We start from the raw sequence: 20,719 nt of genomic DNA, 5'->3' as shown, positions 1-20,719 counted from the left end.
TTATGTTTTCTTTTACCCTCTTTTAAGCTGTTTTGCAATTATATTAAGGCTCCCAATTGTTTAGATGCTTTGTATGGACAAGCATTTTCCATGCCTGGTGTGGGACATAGAAATACTGTAAATTAGAGTTTTTATTAGATTTATTAACAACATTATTTTCCAAATTTTTTTTTTTTACAATATGTGAATACACAGTTCATCACATTATCCACCAGCCATTCTAAATAATGAAAAAAAAAAGGGTTCAAGGTCATCAACCTATGCAGACATGTATAGTTTCTTTGATATTAAAATTTGTCTCAGGTCCACTGATTACAAAACAATATCAAAGTTAATCATGACTGGGTAAAACACTTAAAATATTAGTTTGTTTAGTTTTATAAGAGATGCTATTTAAATATTAACTCTGCTTTGGTTTATTACAACACTTTAATCAGTGCTGATTTACATACAACCGTGAATATATTCCTCTGTACTCTAGAGCTATGCTCATTGTTCATAATTAATCTTTGGTACAATTCACTACGTGGCATGTTCATTTGTTCGTTCGTTCGTTCAATCCTTCCCTAGTTCCTTCTTTTCACTTCTATTTATCTGAGATTGGGTCAGAGAGATAACCTGTCAAGGAGGAAGAACTAGACATTCAGCTCCATCCTACTGTGACTTGTGAGCAGGACACCTAGAAAAGTATATGTCTGCTTCACACTAGGCTGCGAAGTGCTCCAATGTATGCTGGGGGTGATGGCGGGAAGATGCTAACAAAACCACACGATTCACAAAAAGCAAAGATGAGACCCAGAGGTTTCCAAACCGGACATGTCTATTTAGAAACTAATAATAAGACATCTTTTGACTGATTGTTTTTATGTTACTTTAAGGAGTACAGTGGACTAACTTCACAAATGGAAAATATAGTCGCTCTGTGAGGAACGAGCTTAGGTTTTAACGCTGTTGCGTCTACTTTATATCAGTGTTGAACCTTTTTACGTAACTGTTCTGTCTTGGTTTGGACAAACTAAATGCTGCATTGGAACTCTGACATTTTGGCTAGTTTTGTTAGTAACCAGATTTAAACAAGAGTTTTAGTTTTATAGTAACAATAGTTTTCATGGCATGGAATTGGTGCTGTTCTAGGTCGAAATGTAAAGAAACATTTTTATATTAGGCACTGGCTACATTGCTGCACTGGAATCACTTTGATGGAGAAACTATAAGAGGTCTCTTGTTTTTATCTCATCACCTCATCTCCTCTACCAACACCTTTGGTTTACTGTTTTAAAAATATAAAACAAAATTGGTATTGTGCCTGCAACCTTCATTTGTTTAATTTCTGTCTTTTAATCACCTCCTTTACTTGTACTACAGGGATAAGGGAGGAGGACCATACTGTATAATCTGAAATAATAAAATAGGCAAAATGTTGCTATTTGAGTGTGACTAAAATTGATAACAGCAGGAGGGGCTTGTAGCCACAGCTCTCATTCTGTTGTGGATATAGTGGAGCATAATGCAAGGGAAAAAAACAAATACTTGTTCACTTTAATTTGCTGTATGATTAAGCATCCAGGTGTAAAAAAGAACAGCTAGGGAGAAAAACATGAATGCTTATTTTTGACATTTGTTAAAAAAATCTAATGTGTCCCTAAACTGTTCATGCACCTTTATATAAAGACCAGGAAAAACAGCTAGGGCTGTTTATCTGTGATATGTAGATATAGTTCTATTGAAACATTTCCTCTCTGGTGTATTTCTATATTGTTTAGACTGGGAAGGCTTCTTTTCATGCAGGTGTTAAAGAGGACAGGGCATGCGCAGGTATTTGTCTATTGTCTGGCAGGGCCGAAGGATTAGATAGGCAAGCGATGTGTTTCCATGGTTTCCAATTCAGCTCTGCCTACCTCTGACACCAAGGATAGTTGTTTTTTGTTGGCCTTCTCCAATCGTCAGTGAAAGGGCTCAAGATAAACAAAAAGAGCCTTACAGAAAAGAAAAAAGGTTGTGAGTCATTATATACAGACTATATCTGTCACAACTATTTGTACACTGAGCTTGTTATGGAACGAAAGTGAAACGTTTTGATTATTCTGTTTTTCTTTATAAATTCATATTTGTGGAGTTCCAAAAGATTTTATGCAAGAATAATACTGCATATTGATCAGACTTTTTTAACATTTAAACATTGCTGTTACTATCTGCTGTTATGTTCAACAAAATTTTGAAATAAAATGAAAATGAAAACATAAAAGCAAAAGCTTCTTTTGAATCTCTCACTATCCACTGTGCTGACCAATTGATCTGTACAAAACACCTTAACCTTCCTTTTCACTCAAATCATTTTTTTTTCTGTTAGAACATTTCAAACACTCATTGATACTTGCCTGAAAGACTTGTGAGAAGCTGCTGGCTATTGCATTTCATGTAAGCTCAGCATATTGTGCTTTTATAGGAACATAATGTCAATCAAAAAATATTTTCAAAACCCTGTGGTGCAATTGCAACTTAGTCCTATTTGGAGTTGGAGATGGTGTTGACATTTGACATAAGTCAGAAGTGAAATGCTTATCCCGCTTGTCCCAGTTCTCTTTTATAGTAAACTAAAATGTATGTAAAAAAGCCTAATCAGTTCTTCTTAAATAAATTGCCATTTAAAAAACTAAAACCTCATTGAAAGTAGATTTTAATCCATCCATCCATCCATCCATCCATCCATCCATCCACTGAAACATTTCATCGTTTTTTTGTTTTCAACCCTGCTTGTATACAATACTGTTACATATCCTGAGCTTCTTCAGCAGCAGCGGCATAATAGTTTAGACATTTGAGAATAGAAATATCATTTGAGAATGTGTTGTCATCCAAGTAATGTAAAATGGCAAATTTTCAAGACTTAGACTGATTTTATGAGAGCAGCTATAGTGCATCTCTGCTTGGCTTCGATTGCGTATAGCAAAATAAGTTGCAAGTAAAAGGAAACAGCAGGGGAAAACAAATGTTCAGGGTAAAATAAAAAATAAAATATAAAAGGATTGGTCTTAAAACCAAAACTCTTCCGTCAAGTTCCACGTTTTTGGAACTCTGCCTTCTTTCCTCCTACTGTGCACTTTTTTAACACTTCCTAAAACTAAACAGGCCTTTATGTAATATTTTTCATGCTTATGTGCACAAGAAAAGTGAGAAAACATTATATTCAAGCCTCCAGAATCAATAGATTAGATTTCTGACACTTTGATTACTAGCTGTTTTGCTGTTCCTCATTAAATGGAGGTCCTTCTGAATGCAGGAATTATTGTAACTAAATGCAAATTTTAATGCAGACAATGTTGGTGATTTGCAATAGCATAACATGATAGCATCAGTGATATAATCAAGAACAGAAGAGTAGTTAGCATGGTCTGTTTTTGACAACAGTGGTAACTATCTTTCCTCTGGTCTAGTTTATAAGGTACATTTCTCTTTCAAGCACAAACAGGTTTTTAATGGTCCATGCAAAAACACTTCATTCCTGTCCAGAGGGCGAGAACTGTATTGACCAAAGATGTGGTTACAGAAAAATCTGGTGTTTGTCTAAAAGCAGATTTCATCTTTCCAGAGATACTGAAGCCTTTGTCACTATATCAATTCATACTGGTGCATTGTACAACTTTGTGCTGAAAGCCTTTGATTCAGAAAATAACTACTGTCAATACCACTCAGAAATGAAAACCACCTGAGCACTCAGGTAACACTGCCCTTGTTAGTTCACAAAGTGCTTCCATTGTCTCTTGTATCCTGATGATATGTATTCTAGTCAGAGAAAAGCCTCAGGCCTCTGCTGACTTTCCCCAAGAGACCTACTTTAATATCGCCATCACAACTAAGATAAATTAGTCCTTACAGCCAATAGACAATAGACACTTTTGTTAGATTTATAAAACTAAGGCGCATGCTGTTACTAATTGGATGCAACTCAAATGTAATGATTTTAGTTATACTGTATATGTCAAATTTTATATGGATGTTTATCATATGAGGCTGAGTTATTATGTTAGTCTAATGTGCTACATTTCTCCAGCCTCGGTCAACATGTTTGCCGTGAGTTTGGCAGAGGAAAACCTGCAGGAGACAGCACAGAAGGAGGTGAAACTAATACTGAACTGCTGTCAAATTTAAAATCTGCAGTGTGGCCGTAATATAGATTCCTGAGAGTTGAACAAAAAAGGCAACAAGACAACTGACAAGATAATTGCATGGAATGTTGGAGAGGCCTGTCTTGGGAGGAACATATAGCTATGTTGTGAAAACAGTATCTGACTGAACGCAGTTCAGTGTTGGATTGACTTCTAAAGTATTTTTCCTACACTGTCTTTTGCCTTTGCACAGCACATTAAACTCATGAGTGAGTTCCAACAAGCATTATATCCCTGAATACTTAAAAGCAGATTTGCTAGCATTTTAAATTAACAAACTGATAAATTGGTGAAAACAAATAGAATTTACATTTATATCTAAAATATATATGCAGAGCAGATTTTAATCTCTAGGGGAGCATACATATGGTGACTCACAAATTTACAAATAACCAAAAGAGAAAAAAAAAAAAAACAACAACATGCTGGGGTGTTACAGCTGGTTATGTGCTGATCAACTCTTTATTTAAAAATTTGTGACATAAATTGTTAAGTAGTGTGGTTGTGGGTGTTACTAAAGCTGTTCTTAAATTGTAAATATAAAAAAATGTAAAACCCTTTCCTTTCAATTGTGTTCATGCTTCTAGCTCACAACAAACATTTTTATTTCTGTTTGTGAAATCGAGAAAATGTAAAAAGAGCATGAAAAAAAAATGTGTTCAAGGCAGCTGGGAACACAACCGAAAGTTTCTAAAGAGAAACCTACAGGGGGTTGGACAATGAAACTGAAACACCTGGTTTTAGACCACAATAATTTATTAGTATGGTGTAGGGCCTCCTTTTGTGACCAATACAGCGTCAATTCGTCTTGGGAATGACATATACAAGTCCTGCACAGTGGTCAGAGGGATTTTAAGCCATTCTTCTTGCAGGATAGTGGCCAGGTCACTATGTGATACTGGTGGAGGAAAACGTTTCCTGACTCGCTCCTCCAAAACACCCCAAAGTGGCTCAATCATATTTAGATCTGGTGACTGTGCAGGCCATGTGAGATGTTCAACTTCACTTTCATGTTCATCAAACCAATCTTTCACCAGTCTTGCTGTGGGTATTGGTGCATTGTCATCCTGATACACGGCACCACCTTCAGGATACAATGTTTGAACCATTGGATGCACATGGTCCTCAAGAATGGTACGGTAGTCCTTGGCAATGACGCGGCCATCTAGCACAAGTATTGGGCCAAGGGAATGCCGTGATATGGCAGCCCAAACCACCCATCCACCCCCATGCTTCACTCTGGGCATGCAACAGTCTGGGTGGTACGCTTCTTTGGGGCTTCTCCACACCGTAACTCTCCCGGATGTGGGGAAAACAGTAAAGGTGGACTCATCAGAGAACAATACATGTTTCACATTGTCCACAGCCCAAGATTTGCGCTCCTTGCACCATTGAAACCGACGTTTGGCATTGGCATGAGTGACCAAAGGTTTGGCTATAGCAGCCCGGCCGTGTATATTGACCCTGTGGAGCTCCCGACGGACAGTTCTGGTGGAAACAGGAGAGTTGAGGTGCACATTTAATTCTGCCGTGATTTGGGCAGCCGTGGTTTTATGTTTTTTGGATACAATCCAGGTTAGCATCCGAACATCCCTTTCAGACAGCTTCCTCTTGCGTCCACAGTTAATCCTGTTGGATGTGGTTCGTCCTTCTTGGTCGTATGCTGACATTACCCTGGATACCGTGGCTCTTGATACATCACAAAGACTTGCTGTCTTGGTCACAGATGCGCCAGCAAGACGTGCACCAACAATTTGTCCTCTTTTGAACTCTGGTATGTCACCCATAATGTTGTGTGCATTTCAATATTTTGAGCAAAACTGTGCTCTTACCCTGCTAATTGAACCTTCACACTCTGCTCTTACTGGTGCAATGTGCAATCAATGAAGACTGGCTACCAGGCTGGTCCAATTTAGCCATGAAACCTCCCACACTAAAATGACAGGTGTTTCAGTTTCATTGTCCAACCCCTGTATGGTTATGTTATAGATGGGCATCCATCTATAACACAATGGCCACACAAGACTAAATTATGGCTAGCTAGCTGCAGTTTCAATTAATAAAGTTAAAATATATATGGTTATTTATCCAGTGAGAAGGAAGAAGTCCTGAGAAATGTTGTTTCAGAGATCTAACAAACGGACACCCTATATAGGGACTTAAAAGCAGCCTATCATGAGCTCAGACTGCATGTGATTCACCATAGAAACAAATGACCATTGTGAAAAGAACAAATATCAGAAATAAAACAATTCTGGCAGCATTTTAATGTTGTAGTTATGCTCCAGTTTATCACCAACATTGTACCTCTGACACGCTATGCATCTCTCAACAATTGTGTGACCAGAATGGCCCACTTTACCTCAGCAAGTCATATAGCATCTGGATATTTCTTGACATATTCCATATTTACCCATGATAGTTTACCAGCACTCAAAATGTTTTGTGGACCTCTGAAGATAATTTACACCGACAGGATGCATAAAAGGGTAAAACAACCATAAGAGAAACAGCTTTCTTACCTGATAAGCTTAAGTCTCAAAAACAGCTCTTGTCAATGAGTTCTTATTCTGTGCTCAATCTATTAGTCCAAGCGATGCAATAAACTTTGTTGCATCCATGTCTCTCAGGATTGGGTTGTTCTGTCTGTTAAATCCAACGTTATAATAGCTTCATTATCTTGTGGTTGAGGAGAGATCTGTCCTCCTTGCCTATACTGCCACAGAGCTCACCCATGTTTTCTGTCACAGATTATTTTTGAAGCTAAAATGCTTACTCTCAATTTTTACTCTAAGGATATTGTATAGTAACATTCTCTTACTGCACTTTCTATACGTCTCCAGCTATAACTTGTGTTTAGCTGTGTACCTGTCAACACAGCTAAGCAACACAGTAGCAGGGAGGTAGCTGTCAAAGACTCTTGACATCTCACTCAATGTGTGACTTAACCCTCCTCCTTTCCAGACTTAGCAGTTAGCAACCAATAATACCTTTAATTTACAGTTTTGGAGCAAAAAGGAGTGGGAAATGTTGAACATCAACAACTAAGTATGATATGTGAAATGAAAAACCCCAGCATGAACTTTCAACATGTTTGTTCTATATAATAAAGCAATAAAACGAGAAGGTGTTATTGTCAAAGCTTTTATTGCAGCCTTGCTTTGTGTATACAGTGCCTCTGTATAAACTCTCACCTCCTCTCTCTCTTTCTTTTTACATTAATAGATCATTTGAAAAACCACCAACAGCTTTTTAAAAGAGCCTTGATGAGCTTTTTGTGCATAGGTTCAAATGTTAATGTCCTAAATCTAGATGTTTACACAAAACCACACACCAGGAACAAATGCTGTCTCACAAAATCAATAGTTTCTACTGAGAAGTTTTAATTCTTGACATTTTAAAAGAGAAGATGTTGGGACAGCCATGGTTACAACAGGAAATGCGGCACGAACCTTTCTGGAACTTTAACAATAAATTGCATGAACCTACTTCTGGCACATCTTAGGAATTGGGGGTAACAGCGAACTTCCCATGATGCCACTGGCCGTATAAAACCAAGGAATCGATCTCTTCTACGCGGGTCACCCAGGGGCCTGGACAGAGAGACACAGGCAAACAGACATAACTCTTCAACTGGAACCAAGGGTGTCATACGATCATCGATCATATGCACTAAGTTAAGTACGAATGAATTACTGTTCGTGTATCCGGTATATTCATTCATGAACAGGGTAATTAAGGTACAAGCATTGCTTGACTTGAGTCCTACAGAGGCAAACTTTATTTATAGAGAGTTCCCAGCAGAGACGCTGTCTCTACGACGCCGAGTGAAGCAGTTTCCGGTCTGAAAGGAGGACAACAGGGACCGCATCACCGTGGTTACCGTAGCAACTGTACAGTTTGGTCGGTGGGCAGAGCAAGCTGCCTACCCCACAGCTACGAAGGTTAGCTGAACCTAACCCTTTGTTCACAGAGCTTTCTTCAAACTTCTCCTCAGTACGGTTCATGAGAGGTTAGGGGTTTGGGCAGAGAGAAGTTATTTAGGATGAAATGATCTAAACGTGTTTTATTTTATGAAGTCTGGTTTTGTTTGTGAAACTCTGCTATCTTAGTGCTTGCAGGCGATCTGCAGCACATGTTCAGTTTTGTGTTCTGTGTTTGTGTGTTTTTAAAGTTAAGACGCACTTAATTTAAAGGGTGATTTTAAACACGGAAGATTGATCATAACGCGCCGTCCGCGCTCATGCATTTTAACCCTTTTATTAACGGTATTTTAAAGGTGTGTGTTTGATTCTGGTGCTAAGCTATCAGCTTCTTTTGTTAGCTATAACAGCTAACAGCTAAGAACACATGCTTGCTACTAAAGATCATCTACCCAGAAAGGTTGTTAGTTTTCAATCCAGTAAATAGTATTTCCCTAAACATTATTTTACTAAACTTGATAACTAAGTGAACACCATTAAGCCCCATTTCTCCAGAAAGATTTGGCTCTTTTCCAAAATATTTCCTTAAATATTTTACTATTTCCTTAATAATATTTCTTTAAATATTATTTTAATAAATAAAGGCAGCTAATGAGACACCGTTGAGATTTTGTCATCCAGAAGGTTGGTTTTATTCAGCAGATCATTCTTCGCCTTACTGGGCTTGTATTCACAGGACAACCCTTAACAGACCGAAATATTATTTGATAAAATATTAAAGTATTAATATTAAATATTAAATAATATATTCAGATTCATAGTCACAACAAAAATAAGACAGATTAACAATAAAACGGAGAGGTCAGAGAAATAAAATATACTCTTACATTGATGTGGAAGAAGCAGTTAAACTAGATCCAGCAAATGTGTTTTTCAAGAGGCGGTACTTCATAATGTTTTTGGTCATCATTCAAACAATATTGATAATTTTGTTTCCTCATAATTATATTGTTATAATACCGAACTTTAATAGTACAGTAAAAATCAGTCATACAAAAAGTCCTTATATTAATATTTGGCCCCAGCGGGCATATTTATTAATGGCATTTATTGTTCTTTTATGTTTAACGTAGTGTCAGTGTAAATAATGCAAAATTGATGGAGAGGAAGGAATACATTTCTATGGAAGGTAGAGCTAAGGAACACTTTTAGCAAGATAATGCTGGAATTTTAAAGTTTATCCTGGAGGACAAAGCTTTCTTTGCAGACTTTTGTATGTGCATCTTCAGGAGAATCAGTAACAAAAGGAAACTCAACAAAATCATAAATTACACTGCCTGAAAAAAAAAAGCCCTGACGGTGCTAAACAGGTTTCTTGCATAAGCACTGAAGGACAACGTGTGAAGTCTACATTGTCTCTCCACAATTATGGTTCACAACTGGATTTTTGGCTATAGCTGTGCTAAAATAAAGAATAGTCCTCCTAAAAAAAATAACCCTGGAGTGTCTTGCAAATGTACTCATACCACATTTTCATATTTTGCTACATTTCAACCATAATTCGCTCTATATTTATTTTTTGTGTTGGAGTTGCACAAAAGCAACAAATGCAAGTGGAATAAAACGTAAAAATTGTTTAAAAAATGTTTGTCAAAAAACAAAAGCGTGAAGTGCATTTCAATTCACCCACCCTGAGTCAAAACTTTATAGGACGACCTCTTTCTGCATTTACAGCTGCAAGCCTTTTGGGTATGCCTCTACCAGCTTTGAATATCTAGATTGACGTTTTTTGCCCATTCTTCTCTGAAAAAGAAATTGAACTCAGTCATTGAATAGTGTGTAACCAACAGATTTCTTTACTCAGGCTTGTTAAAAATGTGCGATTAGATTTAGGACAGATCCTTTACTCGTCACTGTATAAGACGTGTTGTCTATGACAGGTTTTGGTCACTTGTCAATGTGAAATGATCCTGGAAAGACACTGTTGACCTGGATTTAGTTGAATAAAGGAGGGTTTTATTTCAACCAGGCCCTTATCAAAATTTCAGATGGCTGCATCGGATCAGGTGGATCAAAGTAGAATTTGGATGGATTCCCAGTTAAGTTTTAGAAACATCCTCTTTTTTTGACGTAATTACAGCACAGACACACCGTTTCTCATTTGGCTTTGTTACCTCTAAGCATGCAGCTCCAACTAAAAGCACAGTCTTCCCTACAGACACACACTTTCCATATATGGCTTTACCAGGCTGTAGCTTCGGCTGTCTTCAGGCACATTCACGCATCTATACCTTGCCTTTTTTGATCACTTTCAGTGATGACTTTGGCTCAGAAATGTGCTCCAAACCCAACATGGGGCCTAGTCTATTCTCAGACACCACATATGCTGTTATCTAAACCATTCCATTGCAGCTATAACTGTGTGTTTAGGGTCGCTGTCCTACTAAACGGTGAACCTCTGCTCCAATTTCAGGTTTTTAGCAGCCTTGAACATAATTTGCTTCCAGTATTGCCCTGTAGTTAGTTTTATACTCCTATTCATAAACTTTGACAAGATTTGACAACACACGTCTCTCTCCTGTTGAACAAAAGCATTCCCATAACATGGTACTATCACCACCGTGTTTCATCATGAGGACGTTTTTTTAAGGAGATGTGCAACAGTAGCTTTCTTCTTTCAGATAAACAGGCCTTATTTGTGGAGTGCATGACTAACAGCTGTCCATTTGACATATTTTCCATACCTGAGCTGTGAATCTCTGCAGCCCATCCTGAGTTACAATGTGCCTCTTGGCTGCTTCTCTGAATAGCTCTCTTCTAATCTTGTTAGTTCAGGTGGAGGATCATGTCCTTGTTCCATTTTCAGATGATGGATTAAACAGTGCTATGCTAGATGTTCCTAGCTTGGGATATTGTTTTAAAGTCTTATCCTGCTTTCAACTTCTCCATATATTTATTCCTGTCCTGTTTTCATGATGCGGTTTGTTTATCAAGGTTCTCTAACAAAGCTCTGAGGTCTTCACAGAACAGTTGGTTTTATACTAAGACTAAATTACACACAAGTAGACTTATCTTACTAATTAGATAACTTATGAAGGCAAGTGGATGCACTAGAGTTTATTTGTGGGCATCAGATTTTGCAGGGCCAAACACATATGTGTCTCATGCTTTGCAGATTTTCATTTGTAAAAAGATATTAATAACTATTTATCTGGTTCAATCAAAAAATGCACAGTAAATCAACTTTAGAAAAGCAAAATTAAAAGGAAGTTGACAGAAAAGTTCACCACACAGGTAATGCAGTAGCTTAGTGGCAAAGCTGCTTACGCGAGCTGATAGACAAAATAGCAGGGTCAATTTCAGCGTGGAAAGAAGCACAGAGGATCAATAAACCTGGACCACATAGACGCAAGTAAATAACTTCACACATTCTATAGAAAAACAAGAAAATGTGCTGAAAAAAAGATGATTACTGAAGTGGTAATTTACTCAACACTGTACTTTTATTTAACGTGACAAATATGATTGAACATTTTCTCAATTTTAATAACAATGTTGGAGGCAGAATAAACATTTCTTAAGCCATGGTGCAGCCATGAAACAGTTCATCAATAAGATTATCAGTGGCAAGACATTTCAGCGTTTCTTTCTTTTTTTTTTTTTATTAGAATATTATGCAATGGAAAGTGATGTCAAAGTCACATCTAATCCATCTTGGTCATTCCCACTGGAGTCACATTCCAAAAGATCAGATACGAGTTGGATTCAGGGCCACATATGAATGTGGCTCAAATGTAACTTGAAAAAGTCAAATATGGACCAGATATGAGCATTCACACTTGTTCTAAAAAGTATGACCTGGTCACTTGACTCCCAAAAAATCTGATTTAGGCCACATTTTTCTGCAGTGTGAACAGGGCCATAGATTCATTCTGGTTTAGGTTCTGAAAACAATCGCGGTACCTATTTCAGCCACAAGCCTGTGCTACCATTCATCATGGTTCATGGCTCATAAGAGTCATATTAGGGCTCAGGCTTAACTGCTGGAAAGTTCCTCTGTGGCAGTTATATTTTTTCTGACTGGACAAAAATTTCCCCAGAATCCACATTTGTGTTGTTAAACATCTCTTTTCCAGAATAGAGTGAAATAACTGAAATAAATCTCTTCAAAGTTCAGATCATCAACTGTCAGCCCTATGACATCTGTTGAAGTTCAATATGGAAAAACACAATTTTATTTTGTATATGGTTTAAAAAAAAATAATAATAATTTGAATTTGTGTTTTTCCTGACTTTTCTAGACCATATAGGAACCCTGTCTCCAGTATTTGGAAACCACCAGGTGGAAACCACCAGGACCCTCCTTAAACCTGGATGTTTGATCCAACTGAGCAATCAGGGAAAAAAGAACTTAGGTCAGAAAGAAAACCAAGAACCCAATTGTTAGTTAGGTAGAGTTCCAGCATTGCCTCGTGGTGATAAGAGAACCATACAAAAAGTCAAACACTGGAAACACACTCCACCAATCAGGCTTCTGTGGTAGAGTGCCCAGATATGCATGCGAGGCCACTTGAATTTTGAATTCTCTGGTTTAGAAAGCAATGCAGGATTGGCTAATCAAAAACCCAGATGGCTGAAGTAGTCTGAATGATGTAATGTAGTTTAGCCAGTGCGCAGACTGAAATCCATCCTTGGAAGATCTAAAAATGGCTGCCTATTACAGCTGCCCATCTGACAGGACTGAACTTGAGAGGATCCATAGATAAAAATGGTAGGAAATACCCAGTGCACAGCCAAATATATATCTGTCTTTTGATTTTCAACAAATTTGCTCAAATCTTTTTTCACTTTGTGGTTATAGGGCATTGTGTGTAGTATTTTGAGGACATAAGAAAAAGTTTGTCCATTTAAAACAATGCTGTAACACAAGAAAATGTGGGCTGTGAATAGTTTCAAAATAATTTCAAACAAACATTGGTACATCAACATTGTATTTTTCTTAAAAGTAGTTTTCTATGCAGTTTTAAATGTTTCTATTTATTTATCAAAACAGTTCAGCCATTGAGCTTCCTAGCACGCATGGCTTTCTGTGTTTGTTCTAATCTTATCATGTGTAGCTATACACAAAAACACATGGGGCTTAAATTTTCATATACGATTAACTAAATTAGATCTTTTTGCTAAGGGCTTACAATTTGCTGCACACTCGGTGTAGATATAAAAGGTTGTTTAATTTACACTGACACCACAAGAGGTTTATTAGGTTTGCAAAAACTTTATGGTGCCTGTATATGAATATCAACATAACTTTATCCCACGAGTGGCAATGATATGGAACCTTTATGTATAAATGAATGTGCAGATTGGATAATGTAGAGAACTACATAATTAATGCATTGCTACATTCTACCAAAAGCTGCATGCATACTTTAGAGACAGTCTCCAGTTGAGATTGCACATTTAATGAGGCTGGAATCCTTTAAATGCAATACTTATGTTATGGCCCTGAGTGTGTAAGCACTTTCTGTTCAACTTAAATCAACTAACTGATTTATAAGGGCAGACTATTAAAAGATGTGTCAACATTTGAGAATATTTTGACCGTATTTTCCACCCATCTGTCTCACATGTGGAAGAGATATGCTACCATTTTAATCAATCCAGTTGTCTGCAGGCACCATGACTGCATGTTTTTCAGTCGTGCTTTACATAAGGAAACATAACCTGTGGAGCTTTTTTATACCTCACAGCTCTTTTGTCTGCATTTTTACAGGTAGCTGCGGTGATTGAGCGCTGTGGTCAGACTGCTTCCAAAACACAAGAGACGTGCAACTTGTTATCGTACCTGAACACTTCCTGTGCAAAGGCACAGTATATGAAGATGCAGAAACTGAACTGCAGGCTGAAAGTTCATACATGTTTTGTGTGACCACTAACTGCCTGCACAAATACATTTTGTTTTGCAAAGTACAACATTTGTGATTTTAAAACTATTTGCAGTAAAAGGCCTTATTTTGTGCCAACATACCAACCTACTGAAATACAGAATTTACATATGCTTTAAACAGCAATAGGGCACATAACATTAATAAAAAATAACTGTCAACAAACACAAGAGATAATGTTAAAGATGCAGTTAATCCAATAGTGTGGTGGCTTTAGTGCATTTGCAAATGCCATTGACATTTTATATTGCACTCATCTTATGCATGCAATGAACCGTGGAAGCTTCAAATGAGGAGTGCTAAACGATGCACATCACTTACAGCCTGCAGTTAATGACTGATTGTAAATAGTGGCTCTATAAGAATTGAGCCATAAGTAAAGAAAGGGGAATTCTCAGCATGATGTTTGCATGATACATGCAAATTCTGTCTGCCCGACGACCGAGCTGTATCCCCTCAGGAACAGGACCGCAAATATGACTGATAACACAAAAGGTTGATACATTTTTCATCTTGTTCCTCTCTGCTTAATTCCTATAGTTAGCAGATGGCTGTTTTTGGTGGAGTTATCTGTTTTCATTGTCATTAAATTTAGCTCATCTTCTGAACTGAAGGGTGATGTAAAATTGGTTCTTGGTTCTAACCTTGACAGCTTGATTATATTAGGAAACTTTGATATCCGCCACATAAAATAATGCTTTCCAGTGATGGACTGATGACGATCCAAAGTTTATCCTCATGTCACCCAATGACTGCTATTGCATCAGTATATAACATAATGTCCTTACTGTTTTTAACTATTTAATGAATTGAATTGTAATAAGTATGTTTATAATTTATTCTTGCAAAAATAAAAAAAATTATGGGGCAACATTGGCTCAGGTGGTAGGGGTTCGTCCTGTAACTAGTGGGTTGCTGGTTTGAACCCCGCTCCACTTTTTCTAGATTGTTGTGTCACTGGACAGTTCACGTGCCTTGCTTGCTAATGGTGGTCAGAGGGCCTGGGGGTGACGATTGTATGGTAGCCCAACTTCTTTCAGTCTGCTCCAAGGCACATGTGGCTACAATGTAGCTGTCAGTGTGTAAATGTGTGAATGAATGGGTGAATGACTGATTGTAGTGCTTTGGAGTCCTTGGACTTGATAAAGTGCTATACAGGTGTTGGCCATTTACCATTTTACCATTAGTAATGATACACTGAAATTGTGTGTAAAAAGCCTGCACGTACGGAGAACTGTTGAATATTTGCAGTAGAAATGCACAGGTGTGCATTTTCCTCATTACCTCTGCAGGATGTCACACAAATGAACAGTGGTGTTAAGTAAATGGTCATAAAATAAATTTTTTGACAATGTCTTGTACAGAAAGAATGAGGGAATCATATACTTTAAAATTATGTACCAAGATATTTAACATTCCTAGACATGCACTCATTAAACATATATTACTTAGGCAAGCAAAGCTACTGAGTCGCTCTGAGCAGAAAGAGCATTAACCGTTATTCTGCTTCAGCACACTCTGGCTGTCTGAGGCTAGGGCCAGTGGGGCAGGAAGCTCTGTACACTCTGAAGTCTGATGGCTGTCGGCATAAAGTAGCGGTCAAAGTACTCTGTGCTTCAGCTGGGAAGAAGTGGCTTTGTAGCAGGTCAGTGTACAACACAGGGGGTGGCAGGTTTGTTGTTTGGTGTGAAGCAAACAGTTCTGGATTCAGCACTGATGACACATGCTTTCCCCCCCTGGCATGGCTTTAAATAACGCAAAAAACCTTGGCATATCTGACATCAGCATATTGGTCAAAGTGGGCATTATGCCAGCAGCTACCTGCAGAAGTGACACACGATTTAGATTAGATTCTGCAACAAACTGGGATGATTCAAACGGAAATTTTCTGGAAATTGGGTTTTTGGGCAGCTGTTCTCATGTTAAAAACAGTATGTGCTTCAGTGTTGGTACTCTTTAATTTCTGTGACAGAAAATATGGGACGGATTATTAATTAATCCGACAAATAGTGACTATGCTTTAAAGTCTGATGTATTATGTATTACCCTGTTCCATTAAAGTCTATCTTACACAGTACATCAATAAAACACACATGTTAAATGTTTGAAAAGTGTTACGATTAAAACAAACACTAGGCACTTTCATTTGAGTCAGTCCTATGTATAGGGGCTCTCCAAAGTGGATGTATGCTTGGAGTCACTGTTATTAACAATAATGTCTCTGCTCTCCAGATCTGGAGTTTTTTGATTAAAACTGACTGTTTATACTCACATCCATACTGACAAAATAAACCAAAACAAAAAACAACAATAATCCAAATCATGACGTGGCCACCGCAATGTAAATGGTTTTCTTTTGGCTCAATGTTGTTTGTTTTCATTTTTTATAATTGATGTCAGATGTGTATGGTAATGTTTAATGCTTGTATATTTTTTTTAATTATGTGCATGATTTGATCTCTTTTTGACCTTTTGAATTATGTTTTCTTTTTAATGCTGTCTTTGTTAGGCACAAGGGGATATTTTGCGACATAAATACATTTACTTTACTGAAATGAAAATTAAAGGAATGTAAAGAAAACTTGAACCTAGTTTAAGAGTGTGGACACATCAAAGATGTTATTGCAACTTCTTTATTACATTGCTTATTGTAACAGATTTAATATTAATTTATCTTTATCTTTATTCAAAGGGGGAAAAGCTTTTGTAATGATTTGCAATGGTCTCATTCTTCACAAAATCACAAAAACCTGGTATTTTAACATATTTGTAAACTCTTGAGAGCTACAGTATGTAATACTCTGTATTATATGTCACAAAATATGACAAAGTATTTCTGTGTGAAAATAGTCCCTAATAGGTATCTGATTTTGTTGTGTTTGAGCCATTATGATGATTTGTATCTTTATTAAGTATAAAGATGTTGACTTTTCAGAGAGCACTTTCCTCTACACAATATTTTTGGCAATTAAAAATAAAGTTCTGCATGCCACCAACCAACGTGTGTAAAATCAACAGCTATGACAATGTTTAAGATAGAGCAGCTGAGCAAATTATAACAGATTCTTTGACAACAAAGTGCAAAAGATCTGATGGGAAAGTAACACATTACGTGTCTGCACAGTGTTTGCCAGCAGCAATTAAATTTAAAACAAAAGAAGCCTAACCTAACATGCACATGGAGGATGCAAAGGGAAAATATGAATTTGAACTTGCAAAGGTGTTGGCACCTGTTCAAAATGTCTCTTATTTATAATACATGTGGCTTAGTGAATATATAACGTGTGCCATAAATGTATGAGAAATTTCTATAATATTCTAATTTTGACATGTTTTACAGCATATTGTGTGTATTTTTTTCTCCATGCAAATGTTTCACATAATTATTCTCATAGCAGTGGAGTTTTGTACTAGAACCACGTTAAATGGACTACTTGGGCCAATTCTCTTTACTTTATATATGCTTCCAATAGGTCAAATTATCAGGCAGCATAGGATACATTTTCACTGTTACGCTGATGATACTCAGCTTTACTTATCCATAAATCCTGATGAGCCCAACCAGTTAGATAGACTACAAGCATGTCTTAAAGATATAAAAACTTGGATGACTTTAAATTTTTTGCTTCTAAATTCAGACAAGACAGAAGTTGTTGTCTTTGGACCGGAGTCTTTAAAAAAGAAACTGCTTAGTCAATCACTTAACCTGGATGGCATTAAATTGACCTCCGATAATAAAGTAAAAAACCTTGGTGTTACTTTTGACCAGGACATGTCATTTAAATCCTATATTAAACAGGTTTCTAGGATTTCCTTCTTTCACCTCCGGAACATTGCCAAAATTAGAAATATCCTATCCAGGAAAAACTAGTCCATGCATTTGTTACTTCAAGGCTGGACTATTGTAATTCGTTACTATCAGGATGTCCACAAAATGCAGTTAAAAGCCTTCAGCTGATTCAAAATGATGCAGCAAGAGTTCTGATGAAAATTAAAAAGAGAGATAATATTTCTCCTATTTTAGCTTCCCTTCATTGGCTCCCTGTTAAATCCAGAATAGAATTTTAAATTCTCCTTCTCACATATAAAGCCCTTAATGATCTAGCTCCATCATACATCAGAGATCTGATTGTTTCATATGTTCCTAACAGAGCATTTCATTCTCAGACGTCAGGTTTACTGGTGGTTCCTAGAGTCTCTAGAAGTAGAATGGAAGGCAGATCTTTTAGTTATCAGGCTCCTCTCCTGTGGAACCAGCTCCTGGTTTTGGTCCGTGAGGCAGACACCCTGTCTACTTTCAAGGCTAGGTTTAAAACGTTCCTTTTCGATAAAGTTTATAGTTAGAGTGGCTTAGGTTATCCTGAGCTTTCTTTCTTATTTTTTTACCCCCGCTTTCCTCCCTCCCTGTTGGATGGAGTAAGGGGGAGTCAGGTTTAGCCTAAACCGGCTCAGTTATAGTTGAGGTGCAAACACACCCTCCATTTCTGCTACCTGTATGACCTCTTCTCTTTTCCAATGGTTATAATCAATCTGACAGAGAGAGGTATCCCAATCCTCGTGGTTTTTAGTATAACAATGGCCATCAGTGGGCTCTATATGGACAAACTTTATCAGTTTATTATTTCACTTAGTGCCCCTACACGTGGCCCGTTCTGGCGTGGCCGGGCTGTGGCACTCAGTGGTTTGGTCTGGCCTCCCTGGCAGCCCCACGCCGTTCCAGACCCTTTGTGGGGTGCCTTGAGACGACGTTGTTGCAAATAATAAACTGAAACTGAAACTATCTCTGTAGTTATGCTGCTATAGGCTTAGGCTGCTGGAGGACATAATGACCACTTTCACCCTCTTTGCTACATTCTCACACTACTCTCCAATTTTGCATTATTTGCTGTTATTTCAGCTTTTAACTTTGTTCTCTCTTTTCTCTTCCTAGAAGCTACACCTGGCCTGACTCCATCTCCCTGTGAGGGGAATCGTCCGAGCTTCTGCTGGCAACAACTTAATGCTCACCCTCTACCGATGATCCACATAGCCCTGCCTTTCAGTGTTTAACCCTTTCTCTCTCCTAGACATAGCAATTGACTGAGCTTTTACTGTAACTAACTCTATGTGCTCTCTTTCAGACTCTAACCTTGAAAACTGGCTCAGAGTTTATCTGTTCTTTCTTTCTAGGTGAAACGAATAAAGGAGCTACATCCATTAACATTTACTTTTCCTTCCCATAGAAAGTACTCCTGGGTCAGTGCTTCTTTGTTCTCTTTGTGTCTCTGCTCTGTTCTCTCAAATCCCCAGTCGGTTGTGGCAGATGGCTGCTCAAACTGAGCCTGGTTCTGCTGGAGGTTTCTTCCTGTTAAAAGGGAGTTTTTCCTCTCCACTGTCGCTACATGCATGCTCAGTATGAGGGATTGCTGCAAAGTCAACGCCAGTGACTGCCCACTATCTACATGCTCATCCGGGAGGAGTGAATGCTGCAAGTCACTGACTGGATGCAATCTGCTGGGTTTCCTTAGATAGAAAAACGTTTTATCCAATTTGAATAAATAACTGAATCTGACTGCACTGTTCAATGGTTAGGATTAATTGGAATGTATGTACCTGACTTTTGTGAAGTGCCTTGAGACAACATGTGTTGTGATTTGGCGCTATATAAATAAACTGAATTGAACTGAGTTGAATTAAATGTGCTTCAAGAACTGAGGGTATGTACTCGAATCCACTCAATACATTACCATTCATCCTGATAGGTTTAACGGAAATTTAGCGAATCCTTTGTTCATCAGAACGATGTTTTATGACTTATTTTCAAACATTAATCCTTTTGGATGTTAAATGGAAAAACGTGAGAATATATGATGTAAGATGTTTTCCCCTTCTCATTCTGGTTAGTGCAGAAAAAAAGCAGAACACCAGCACTTGAGAGCCTGGTAAATTTCTCGTTGGGTCTCTGACACCTTCAACAAATGAGAGGAAAATATTGAGATGAAATAACAACTTTAGAGAGAATAATGAAATTGCATATCCATTCTCGTTGCGCAACTGACAAAAATTGACAAGTTATTCACAAGTGAATATATTATCCTGTTTTAAAAACTTACATGTTGAGTTATAGTGTAAAAGATGAATTAAGTAGTCTCACAGCTTGATGAAATAAACTGCTTCACAATCTAATGGTATCCTTGCAGATACTTTTCTCCTGCTTGCAAGACAGTAAGGCTGTGAAGTTAGGTCATTAGGTTGCTGGCTGTTATCTTTTGCTCATTTTTGTGCTTACAGTGCACTGAAAAAGTATTTACGCCCCTTCAACTGTTCCACATTTTGTTAATTAACAGCCACAGCCTTTGATTATTTACGGGGGATTTTGTGTGACATGTATGAGTGCACATCATGGAAATGAAAGAAAGGGGACAGAATTTTAAACTCCTTTTACAATTACAATTCTTAAAAGTGTCATTCATATGTATTTGGCTCCCTTTAATCTGAAACCTCTAAATAAAATCCAATGAAACCACTTTCGTTCAGAAGTACCCTAATTTCGTTCAGAAGTACCCTAATTGCCCGGGGGCTGCACGGTGGCACAGTTGGCGCGGTTGGTAGCACTGTTGCCTTGCAGCAGAAGGTCCCGGGTTCGATTCCTGGCCTGGGGTCTTTCTGCATGGAGTTTGCATGTTCTCCTCGTGCATGCGTGGGT

Source organism: Girardinichthys multiradiatus, chromosome X (assembly GCF_021462225.1).
Source record: "Girardinichthys multiradiatus isolate DD_20200921_A chromosome X, DD_fGirMul_XY1, whole genome shotgun sequence".
In the NCBI taxonomy this organism is placed as follows: domain Eukaryota; kingdom Metazoa; phylum Chordata; class Actinopteri; order Cyprinodontiformes; family Goodeidae; genus Girardinichthys; species Girardinichthys multiradiatus.
Note: the sequence above shows the minus strand (reverse complement) of the source record.